Genomic DNA, 13,134 nt, shown 5'->3' with positions numbered 1-13,134 from the left:
GAATGGAACTGTTGTTCCTTCCAGAATTTTAAAAAACGTAGTCTGTGCTCCCTCCGCACATGGGTCTCTTGTAAAAATAGAACATGTGCTTTAAGTCTCCGGAATACTTTAAAAACTTTTTTCCTTTTAATAGGATGATTAAGACCATTAGTATTCCAGGAGACAAAATTAATAATAGACTCCATAAACCCTAAAGTCAACCCACAAAAAAAAAGGATTGACGATAGGTTCGACCCACGAACCCGGAAAGGGAGCAGAACAAACCAGAGATAACGGGAAGGAGAATGCAACCAATACTTCAGTAATGTAAGTAGCCCAAGAAGAAAAAAACTAAAACGTGAAGCCTCTCCCACCACCCTCCACCCCATGACCGCAAGGCTTAATCTAAAGCTGTCCCGCCAGAAAGAAGCAAGCACTAAAACTACCCCCATGACTTCAGATAGACGCTCACTAAAAAAAGTGTAAATATAAAAAAGATCAGCTAGTTATAAAACAGTAGAAGAATAAAAAAGGTAGATCAATTAAGACAAGCACAATGTAAAACAGAGAAAAAGCCAGAAAATATAAAGAAAACCGTAACAGACCACAGACCCTAGAAAGTATCCTTAAGGAGGTTGAACCAACGGGAAGCATCCAATGCAGATAAGGTAACTGGCTGTGTACTAAATACCTGTAATGATCAACTGGCAGGAGTGCTCACTGATATCCTTAACCTCTCACTTCAGCAGTCTGAGGTTCCCACTTGCTTCAAACAGGCTTCAATTATAACAGTGCCGAAGAAGAATGAGGTAATCTGCTTCCAAGACTGTCGTCCAGTAGCGGTTCCATCAACTGTGATGAAGTGCTTTGAGAGGTTGGTGATGAGACATATCAATTCTTGCCTGAGAAGCAACTTAAATCCACTCCAACATGACTACTATAACAACAGGACAACAGCAGATATTATTTCATTGCCTCTTCACTCAATCCTGGAACATCTGGACAGTGAAGATGAATATATCAGGGTGCTCTTCATTGACTACTGCTTGGCATTTAATACTGTCATCCCCTCAAAACAAGTCAATATGCTCCAACTCCTTGGCTTCAGTACTTCCTTGTGCAACTGGATCCTCAATTTCCTCACTTGCAGACCCCAATCAGTTCAAATTGTCAACAACATCTCCTCCGCAATCCCCATCAGCACAGGTGCACCACAAAGCTGTGTGCTCAGCTCCCTACTCTACTCCCTTTCTACTTTGTGACTTGAGGATAAGCACAGTTTCAATGCCATGTTTAAGTTTGCTGGTGACACCACTGTCATTGGGCAAATCTAAGATGGTGACTAATCAGCATATAGGAGGGAGACTGAAAATCTGGCTGATGGTGCCACAACAACAACCTCTCACTCAATGTCAGCAAGACCAAGGATTTGAATATTGACCAGAGGAGGAAGAAACCAGAGGTCCAAATGTCAGTCCGCATTGGTTCAACAACTTTCAATTCGTCTGTGTTATCATTACAGAGCATCTGTCCTGTGTCCAGCACATAAGTGACATGGTAGTGCCTCTAATTTCTTAGAAGTTTGTAAAGATTCAGCATGTCATCTAAAACTGATAAACTTCTGTAGTGTGCCATGGAGAGTATATTGACTGGTTGCATCACGGCCTGGTATGGAAATACCAATGCCCTTCACGGAAAACGGTGAATCAATAAAGCCTAGTCCATCATGGGTAAAGCCCTTACTCCATGCCGTCAAGCATATCTACATGGAGTGCTGTCTCAGGAAAGCAGCTTCTATCATCAAGGACTCCTACCATCCAGGCCATGCTCTCTTGTCACTGCTACCATTAGGGATGAGGTACAGAAGCCTCAGGATCCAAACAATCAGGTTCAGGAACAGATATTACCCCTCAACCATCAGCCTCTTGAACCAGAGGGATAACTTCACTCATCCCAACACTGAATTGTTCCCAAAACCTATGAACTCACTTTCAAGGACTCTTCATCAAATGCTCTTGATAATTATTGTTTATTTTTTTTAAAAGTATTATTACTATTATTATTATTATTATTATTATTATTATTTTCTTTTCTTACTTACTGTGGATGCCAGCATGAAAATGAATCTCAGGGTTGTTCATGGTGACATACTATACATGTTCTTTAATAATATATATAGTCTGAACTTTGAACTTTTGCAGTCAGACAGATCCTTAAAATATATTTACCTTTATCATATTTTTTCTTAATAGCCATACGGGAGTGGAAAATCCTCCATTTGGCAGTTCCGATCAATTCTTTGTCCAGCACAACATCCATTCTAATATTATCACTGACTTTCTAAATCCCACTTTGATCTTACCTCTCCCCGTGCCTATAACTAGACATAATACTTTGCAAGCACTGAAACTCTGCAGAGGTTTGGAGCGCCAAACATGCAAATCTATAGTTAAGAGGTGGACATGCATGTAAAGGCTCTCAATTAATCTTACGTGCTTCTTTTGGGTGGGAGGAGAAGACCAGGCTGGCCCTGCATGCATACATCACTGACCACCTGAAACCTCATCCAATCCTGCACATCTGTTCAATTCCTCACATCTTTTGTCCCACCACTGCTGGTCCCAGCTGCAGCTGTTTGAACCCTGGTCTCTGGATGCTACCCCCTCCCTCCATTTGACCTTACTCTGTATAACAATAATGACATTTCCTTTTGATCACAAGTACAATTGGACAATGTTGAAAAATCTCATAGTATCTCAATACACTGAAGGGACTTCATGTTGTTGGCCTTCATTTTGAATGAAATGAATCTCATCAATTATAATCCATTCAAATTATACTGCTGAAGTTCAAAGACGTTGTTGCATATAATCCTGTGCTCCTTCAAAGTGGACTAGTAGATAAGAATACAATAAGTACACCCTGGGCCTTACATATAAGGGTAAAATTCAGCAAATCATTTTATGAATAATTAATAGATTCCTTTGCATCATTACTGACTGGAAAATCAAACTATTTCCCAAACCAACCTTTGAAATGTATCGCACATTAAATGAAATCTCTGTAAATATCAAGCAACACACACAAAATGCTGGTGGAATGCTGCAGGCCAGGCAGCATCTATTGGCAGAGGTACAGCTGACATTTCAAGCCGAGACCCTTCGTCAGGACTAACTGAAAGAAGAGATAGTAAGAGACTTGAAAGTGGTAGGGGGAGGGGGAGATCCAAAATGATAGGAGAAGACAGGAGGGGGTGGGATGGTACTAAAAGCTGGAAAGTTGATTGGCAAAAGGGATACAAGACTGGAGAAGGGAGAGGATTATGGGACGGGAAGCCTTGGGAGAAAGAAAGGGGGAGGGGAGCTCAGAGGAAGATGGAGAGCAGGCAAGGAGTTATAGTGGGAGGGACAGAGGGAGAAAAAAGAGAGAGAGAAAAAGGGGGGGAATAATAAGTAAATAAATAAGGGATGGGGTAAGAAGGAAAGGTGGGGCATTAACAGAAGTTAGAGAAGTCAATGTTCATGCCATCAGGTTGGAGGCTACCCAGACGGAATATAAGGTGTTGTTCCTCCAACCTGAGTGTGGCTTCATCTTGACAGTACAGGAAGCGGTGGATAGACATATCAGAATGGGAATGGGACGTGGAATTAAAATGTGTGGCCACTGGGAGATCCTGTTTTCTCTGGCGCACACAGCGTAGGTGTTCAGCAAAACCCTCTGCCAGCCTGCGTCAAGCTCTCCTCTACAATCACTCTGAGCACCGGTGCCCCACAAGGCTGTGTACTCAGCCCCCTGCTGTACTCACTGTACACTCATGATTGTGTAGCTAAGTTCCCATCAAACGCAATATATAAGTTTGTTGATGAGACCACAATTGTAGGCCGTATCTCGGGTAATGATGAGTTTGCATACAGAGAGGAATTTAAGAACATGGTGGCATGGAGCGAAGACAATAACCTAACCTTCAACGTCAGCAAGACGAAGGAATTAGTTGTTGACTTCAGAAGGAGTAGCGGACCGTACGACCCCATTTACATCGGTGGTGCGCAAGTGGAAAAGGTCAAAAGCTTTAAGTTCCTCGGGGTCAATATCACAAATGACCTGATTTGGCCCAACGGAGCACAGTCCACTGCCAAGAAGGCCCACCAGCGCCTTTACTTCCTGAGGAAGCTGAAGAAATTTGGCCTGTCCCCTAAAACCCTCACTAACTTTTATAAATGCACCGTAGATAGCATTCTTCTAGGGTGCACCACAACCTGGTATGGAAGTTGTCCTGTTCAAGACCGGAAGAAGCTGCAGAAGATCGTTAACACAGCCCAGCACAACACACCAACCAACCTTCCATCCTTGGACTCACTTTACACCGCACGCTGTCGGAGCAGTGCTGCCAGGATAATCAAGGACACAACCCACCCAGCCAACACACCTTTCGTCCCTCTTCCCTCCGGGAGAAGGCTCAGGAGCTTGAAGACTCATACAGCCAGATTTGGGAACAGCTTCTTTCCAACTGTGATAAGACTGCTGGACGGATCTTGACCCGGATCTGGGCCGTACCCTCCAAATATCCGGACCTGCCTCTCGGTTTTTTTGCACTGCCTTATTTTCCCTCTTCTATTTTCTATTTATGATTTCTAATTTAAATTTTTAATATTTACTATCGATTTGTACTCCAGGGAGCACGAAGCACAGAATCAAATATCGCTGTGATGATTGCACGCTCTAGTATCAATTGTTTAGCGACAATAAAGTATAAAGTATAAATTATATAGAAGGCCGCATCGGGAGCACCGGACACAGTATGTCACCCCACCCGACTCACAGGTGAAGTGTCGCCTCACCTGGAAGGACTGTATGGGGCCCTGAATGTTGGTGAGGGAGGAAGTGTAAGGGCATGTGTTGCACTTGTTCCACTTACAAGGATAAGTGTCGGGAGGGAGATCGGTGGGAAGGGATAGAGGGGACGAATTGCCAAGGGAGTCGCGTAGGGAGCGATCCCTGCGGAAAGCAGAAAGAGGAGTGGGAGGGAAAGATGTGCTTGGTGGTGAGATCCCACTGGAGGTGATGGAAGTTACGGAGAATAATATGTTGGACCCGGAGGCTGGTGGGGTGGTAGGTGAGGACAAGGGGAACCCTATTCCTATATCCCATATATTTATTTATTTATTTATTTATTTATTATCTCCCCCCCTCCCTTCTCTCTCTCTCTCTCTCTTTTTCCTCCCTCTGTCCCTCCCACTATAACTCCTTGCCTGTCCTCCATCTTCCTCTGGGCTCCCCTCCCCCTTTCTTTCTCCCAGGGCTTCCCATCCCATGATCCTCTCCCTTCTCCTGCCTTGTATCCCTTTTGCCAATCAACTTTCCAGCTCTTAGCTCCATCCCTCCCCTTCCTATCTTCTGCTTTCATTTTGGACCTCCCCCTACCCCTCTCACTTCCAAATCTCTTACTATCTCTTCTTTCAGTTAGTCCTGATGAAGGGTCTCGGCCCAAAATGTTGACTGTACCTCTTCCAATAGATGCTCCCTGGCCTGCTGCCTTCCACCAGCATTTTGTTTGTTTTGCTTGAACTTCCAGCATCTGCAGATTTCCTCATGTTTGCCTCCATAAATATCAATTCTTTTAGCTAGTTAAAATAAAATGCAGACATGTGACCTGAACTGATCAACTATTACATCATGAATACATTATCTATTAATTAGTGGCAATGCATTCTGTGCTGACAACACAGTAATGCCAAAATAAAAAAAATGGATGGTAAGATTGGGCAAGAGAAAACCTCAAACAAGTAATGAACTCGGGAGAAAAAATAGGCTGAACAACCACATCAAAAAACATTTACAGATCATGTTTTGGGAGCAAAAATTACAAACGTACAATCATCTTGTGTTGCACATCAGTCAGAAAGTGGTATAAGTACAAAATTAAAACAGAAGGGCTAGAAACAAATTTATTAATTGCATAATTTATGGAAAAATCTTCTAAGCTGAAAAAAAGTTTTCAAGTTTTGATCTATGTATGCTTCAGTGACCAGAAACCTCAGGGTGGACATGTAAATATTTTCTTTTTGTTTATTGCTTTCTGCTTCCCCGAGAAGACATACAAGCCAGAGATGGAATCCAGTTTTTAACCCATGTGAAGCAGTCTCCTACTTCTGCAGTTAGTTTAGCAGACTTAGATAAGTGTATTTAGTTAGTATATTTTATAGATATATTTAACAATATGCTTGTAATTGTATTCAATTTTCACCACCACTTAGCAGCTTGAGGTTAATTTGCATTCCACAATTGCACTATTACCTGATCACTTTACAGAAGTGTTAGGGTTGATCTTGGCATGGACATGTGTTATCAGATCTAGACAGAATAGCAAACTGCTAGACTTGGAATCAATGGAATTGAACAGTGATTGGTGGCAAACTGATAGGCTTGGAATCAGAGGAACTCGGGCATCAGTGGCTCATCCTGTGTAGAGGGAGCCTGAAAGTACCATTGACCTGTTGCAATTGTGAATGAAGACACTAGAGAGATGCAGCTGGTAGACATAAAAGTCACAGAATTTATATTTGGGGGTATCTTGCTCCCATTTACTGCCATGCTGTTTCACCACATCCTTTGGTTATATGCCAAACAGCTTTCTTGTAGTTTTGTTAGCATGGAACACATGCCTGCTTCTGACAGACCAGTTTTCTACTCACTCCCAGGAAGGTCTCACATATAGCTGCCTGCTTTTCTCCTAGCTGAAGCTTCATAATCTCTGTCAGATGGACCGTGATCAAATTATGCCTGCAGTGATGTTGGTACATCCCCACTTGTGGGTTGGTCACTATCGACTGACCTCCTTGCACTTGCTGTGTACTCATCCCCAAACTTCTGCATTGCTCTTGCTCCTCTTACAACCTAGTGGGTTCTGCAACTCTCACACAATTTCTCAATCTACCTCTGCAGCAACTATTCTCCACCTCAGCACTGTCCCCCAGCATTAGTATTAGAGTCACTGAATGACTTTTTGGTACAGCTGTTCCACTGAAGCTCCAAACTGTGTATCTGTTGTCTGCCAATCTCCATTAACCAGCCAGTCACCACCTTCTACAGCACAATACATACCAGAGTGTGGGTTGCTTCGAAGACCCTTCACTGCCTAAAACAATCATCATCATCACCATCATCCTTGTGTGCCGTGTCTTATGACTTGGGCGACCATTGTCTATCCATGACCATAATTGTCCTTGGCAAATATTTCTACCAAAGTGGTTTGCCACTACCTTCTTCTGGGCAGTGTCTTTACAAGCCGAATGACCCCAGCTATTATCAATACTCTTCAGAGACTATCTGCCTGGTGTAGGCAGTCACATAGCCAGGACTTGTGGTATGAACATCCACCACCTGCTCTGCTGGCTTCACGTTTGGCTAAGCGGGTGCTACACTTTGCCCAAGGGTGACCTGCAGGCTGGCGGAAGGAAGGAACGTCTTACACCTCCTTTGGTAGAGACGTAACTCCAACCCGCCACCCTAAAACAATGATCATTTTAAAAATAGTCCCTCAAGTACCTCAAACAATAGTTCAATTTCAATAGTTTGATTTAATATTGGAGAATGTATACAATGTACAATCTGAAATTCTTACTTTCTCAGACATCCTCGAAACGGAAGAAAACCCCAAAAGAATGAATGACAGAAAAAAGGAAGCAAGGATCCCAAACGCCCTGCCCCTCGCCATGCACAAGCAGCAGCAAATAGCATCAACCTTCCCCCTCCCAAATTATTCCAGCACAAAGCATCAGCATTCCGACCATCTAGTTTGAAGAGGCTGCAGATGCTGGAACATGGAGCAGCAAACAATCTGCAGAAGCTCAGCAGGCACAAATGCTGCTCAGCTTCCTGAAAATCCCCCAGCAGAGTGTTTGTTACGTCAGTGTAGTCCCATGACCATTGATGTATACTCATAATCCCTGACGATAAAGGGCAGCTGGACCCATCCATCTGTACTACAAACCTGTCAGTTCACTTCCCCCACTGCTCCATCATACATCACTACAGGGGAGAGTGCTGAGAGTAATTTAAAGACCCTGGGTATTTTACACAAGTTGAGCTAGCAAGGATTCAATATGTACACCTGCACAGGGAGCTTCACCTGTATCGTTTCATAATCATTGCTCTCCTGAAGTCTGCAGCAGATACTGTTAAGCATTTCCCATTTACACCTCCTTATCTTCTGACCTTCAGACCCCAGCAATTCAGCTCCTTAAACATACCACCAGGATGTACGGAAACCGTACATCTTTCTTGTTGGTATACCTTCTTCAGGGATCCTGTGTCTATCCACAGCAAATCTTATATTCAAGGCAACAGCTCCCAACTGAAAGTTAGCATTTGGCATACTGACATATCAGAATCATAAACCATAATACAAATCAGTGTATCTTGCAGACCCATATACTCAGTGTCAGTGACCATTTTATTAAGTACACCTGCTCATTAATGAAAATATCTAATCAGCCAATCATGTAGCAGCAACTCAATGCATAAAATCATACAGACATGGTCAAGAGGTTCAGTTGTTCTCCAGATCAAACATCAAAATGGGGAAGAAATGTCACCTTCTGTCAGTGACTTTGACCATGGAATGATTATTGTTGTCAGATGGTGTGGTTTGAGTATCTCAGGAATTGCTGATCTCCTGGGATTTTCACACACAACAGTCTCTAGAGTTTACAGAGAATGGTGCAAAAAATCCAGTGAGCAGCAGTTCTGTGGGCAAAAGAAGGTCAGAGGAGAATGGCCAGACTTCTTCAAGCTGACAGGAAAGTGACAGTAACTCAAATAACCACATGTTACAACAGTGATGTGTACAAGAGGATCCCTGAATGCACAACACATCCAGCCTTGAAGTGGATTGGCTACAGCAGCTGAAGACCACACTGGGTTCCACTTCTGAGTGCAAATATAATGTTACATAAACATGAAATGTTTCCTATTTTGGTAGGAGAAGAAAATCCTTTCTGATTGCAGCTGTTACTGAAATAGAAATCAAAGCAAATTGGTTACAAAAAAAATCAAGGTCAAAATATTCAGTTTCACTGAAAACTACAAACCTTAATACAGGACAGAAAAAAAAACTGGCTAGTTCAATAATTCCTGATTGACGATACTGGCTATAACAAATTTCTAGCTTATTATATAGACCCTCTATCAGGAGAAGACTACTCATTCCATGGTCTGCCCAAGAAGATATTCCCCAAGATTACTCCGTCCACAATCTCCAGACTGGCTGCTGCCCAGAAAAGGAAATAAATTCCAATCAATGTTTACCCTCTGTGGCTGCATTTCTACTGAGTGTCTACAAATTGAACAACATGGTAAATCTACACTATAGAAATATATGTAATACCCTGGTAAAGAACATGTTTTATTGTATTTCTACAGTTATGCTTTTGGGTATTTTATTTTCTGCAGCCTTTTTGTAAAATGCAGTGTTAATCAAATTTTACAGTCCACTTTTGCATTTTCTGTTAAGATGATGAGTCATTTGATTAGCTTAGGAATGTTGAATCAGCCAATCAGGTTTGTCTTGATAACATTCTGTCCATTGTGATGCCATAGAACATTCCAGAGAAATTGGTGGCATCCAATTTCTCAGAGAACCTGGGTTTTTGGGTGTCTCTTTTGCTGGAGTTGGGGGAGAAGTGAGGTGCGGAGGAGAGCACAATGGAAGATGCTCACGGAACCCAGCCTGAAAGACAGATACCATTGTAAGAAACACACATCAAAGTTGCTGGTGAACGCAGCAGGCCAGGCAGCATCTCTAGGAAGAGGTGCAGTTGACGTTTCAGGCCGAGACCCTTCGTCAGGACTAACTCCCATTCTCTGACTGAGTGTGTTGAATTTACAGCTGTCTGCTCTCTCAAACCCTTGAACTCTCAAACTCCAAAAGGTATCCCTTTTGCCTATCACCTGTCCAGCTCTCGGCTCTATCCCTCCCCCTCCTGTCTTCTCCTATCATTTTGGATCTCCCCCTCCCCCTCCAACTTTTAAATCCCTTACTCACTCTTCCTTCAGTTAGTCCTGACAAAGGGTGTCGGCCTGAAACTTCGACTGCACCTCTTCCTAGAGATGCTGCCAGGCCTGCTGCATTCACCAGCAACTTTGATGTGTGTTGCTTGAGTTTCCAGCATCTGCAGAATTCCTGTTGTTTACCATTGTAAGAAATTCCTTTTTCAGACAAATGGTTCCATGGAGGAACTACCAATACTTACGAACTAGCCAATTAGTTTGTAACAAACTATTGGGTGGGTATGGCCACAAGGCAGCAGAGATTTAGAATCAGAGTTTCTCCGAGATGGCTGCCATCCAAGGCTACGAGCTCCACAAAGTAACTGGTTTTGAGGCACCAGTGGTCCACCTTTGTCCCTTCTCTTGTCAGTAGAAATAGTTCCGCCCGGCCTAGTTGCTAAGCCACACATGAAGGCCAAGAGTTGGACTTGGTAGTCAGAGGCTGTTAGAGATACATGCTATTTGGAGCACTTTATAGGGAGTGGGAGCTTATCCCCACTTCTACCCCCGCAATGACAACCTTTGTAAATATATTTCCACTTTAACTTTATGCCAGTATAGGTTCTGTTATTTCCTGGTGAATGATAAGTTATGCATGGGGCTATATTTATACAGCATTCACCATAATTTCCGTTCCCTTAATAGAACATTTCAACTTTCCTGTTTGTGTTGAACCCAAATCATACCGACCCTGGACATGTGTTGTTTATCGGAAATGGCTGTTTCACCGTTGCCCATGCATTGCTGAATCACGTGGCTGTTAGTCAGAGATAGCTAACAAGTCTAATTTGTTATGAGCCATGGTGAGAAGGTTACAAACAAAATGACCCTAACTGAAAATAAGGTCCTTTGAAAAAAACCTTTATCATCCAGGGTGGCAGGGTAGAGATACGTGTCTATCAAAGGAGGAGTAAGGTGCTCATTCCCTCACTAGCCTGCAGGTCACCCTTGGGTAAGGTGTAGCACCTGATTAGCCCCCCTATCAGGGTCATGCGAAGCCACAGAAGTAGGTGGTGGGTTGTCGTATAAGCAGCTGGTGTATATCACCAGTCCTAGTTATGCAGCCACCGACACTAGGCAGACAATTTCTGAAGAGTATTGATAATGGCTGGGGTCACCCATCTTGTAAAGACACTGACCAGAAAAAGGCAATGGCAAACTACTTCTTGTAGAAAAAATTGCGAAGAATTATCATGGTCATTAAAAGAACATGATTGCCCATGTCATATGACACAGCACATGAATGGGAGAACTTTATCATCCAGGACTAGTTAAAAAAAGTTATTTACCCAGTGGGGAGCTACTCTTAGCACTATAATTACTTTGAGAGTTGGGAATCTTATCATCCACTATGTTAATGCTAGAAATAAAACCAAGAAGTACATGACCAGTGAATGATCATATAATGCTGTGGTTTCAAGTTTTCTCAATATTCACGAGTCTCCCATCAGCGTTCAGAAGGGGGCTACATGATTGCTATGGGTCTGCTACTAAAGTCACCAAACATTTCAACCAGGAAGTAGCTTCATTTTATAGAAAGCAGTATGTTACTATGCTATGCCCAAGAAGGACGTGTAACAGAAGGAAGGAGATGATGTTTTAATGCTGCTTAATCTTTCTGATATTGATGGTACCCATTGAGACTAATGCATTTGGTTCTCATAAGGGTTACATTATTTTTGAAAAAGAGAGGGAAGAGAAAATAAGAATTAAAATATAATTTCAGGAGAAGATGGTGTAAGTGAACAACGCGACCAAGGACCATAATCCTCTAGACAGTTCACAAAGCTACTTCTTTCACTTCTTTTACATCTTCTTTTTCTTTCAGATGTGGTTCTGCTGCTGTTGGAGCCTTTGATCTACATTTTGGTGGTGTGCTTTCATGCCAATTGATCAATCTGGTGCCTTGCTGTCTCCGAGGTCATTGAGCTTTTGGGTGAAAATACTCGACCACAAGGCCAAGAAGCCTAGAGACAGAGCACAGCCCATGATCGACTCTATTTCTCGCCAACCTCGCCGAAAGAAGCATTGAGGAAGATTGAAATCGTCAAGGTGGGTGCAGGTGTTCAGTGCCGTCTACCAGTCTCTCGCTCGCTGCTGTTGGAGGAAGATATCCGTGTGTGATGGTCTCTCTCTGCCTCTTGCTTGCTGCTCCCAGAGGAAGGTCCCTGTGCTCAAATGGTCTCACTATCCCTCTTGCTCGATGTTACCAGAGAATTGTGCTGGAGTCCTGGGCCTCTGGCAAGGTCTAATTGATACAGGTTATGGACTGGACTCTGTAGTACACGTTATGATGTCTTTCTAGTTTCTGGCCTTTCCTTTCTTCTGTTGCTATTTTGGGTGATTTTGAAGGGGTGGCCTTCAAATGACACAGAGCTAGATTGAAAGGAACTCGTTTTTCTTCTTTTTTGCCATTTGCCATGATTTGTTCTTTCGTCACGTTGTGGTGGGGGGGGGGGAGGGTTTAGTGTTTTTCTTTGAATGGGTTCCAGGAATTTCTTTGTTACATGGCTGTCTAAGAGAAGACAAATCTCAGGGTTGTATACGCCATACCTACTTTGATAATAAAAGTACTTTGAATCTTTGTATAATTTTAAAAAATTAAAAATACCATAATGATTTACAATACTGATGCAATTAATAATTTCCAACTTACAGTGTTTAACATTAACCACAATCCATTTCCTTATCTCACTGCTCATTCTTGTTACTACAGTAAATTTCCCAACATTACTATAATGATATACTTCAAAACTCCTTTACTGTCTATAAATCTATATGTGAATTTACTGTGACGAGGAAGCTCTGTTAATAATAAATACAGATGTTTTTTATGTGAGTCATATTTTGCGGTTCGAAATTCTGCAAAAACGTAGTTTAGGTATGCAGCTAATAATAATAATACATAATCAGCAGACAGTCACTTCTCCAAAACACTCTGATTTATATTCTGAGCTTCCAAATTTCTCCAGCTATTAGTCTGACTCTGCATTCAGCCTAACTACTAAAATAGCCAGCATGATGCTTCTCTCCCATGGAGTTCAGCTTTAAATCACAAAGGAGGCAAAGCATTATTAGGTTTTAACAACTTTTTCTACAACCTTTGGT

The 13,134-nt window shown here is 42.5% G+C and overlaps 1 protein-coding gene across 4 annotated transcripts in view; it reads right to left on the bottom strand.

The window, feature by feature from the left end:
* LOC134360180 (myosin-16) overlaps positions 1-13,134 on the bottom strand; it is a 339,036-nt gene that overhangs the window by 229,387 nt on the left and 96,515 nt on the right. The gene's annotated exons all lie outside the window — the stretch shown is intronic.

This window comes from Mobula hypostoma, chromosome 22 (assembly GCF_963921235.1).
Source record: "Mobula hypostoma chromosome 22, sMobHyp1.1, whole genome shotgun sequence".
Taxonomy (NCBI): Eukaryota; Metazoa; Chordata; class Chondrichthyes; order Myliobatiformes; family Myliobatidae; genus Mobula; species Mobula hypostoma.
Note: the sequence above shows the minus strand (reverse complement) of the source record. Positions and strands in the feature narration are given on the sequence as shown.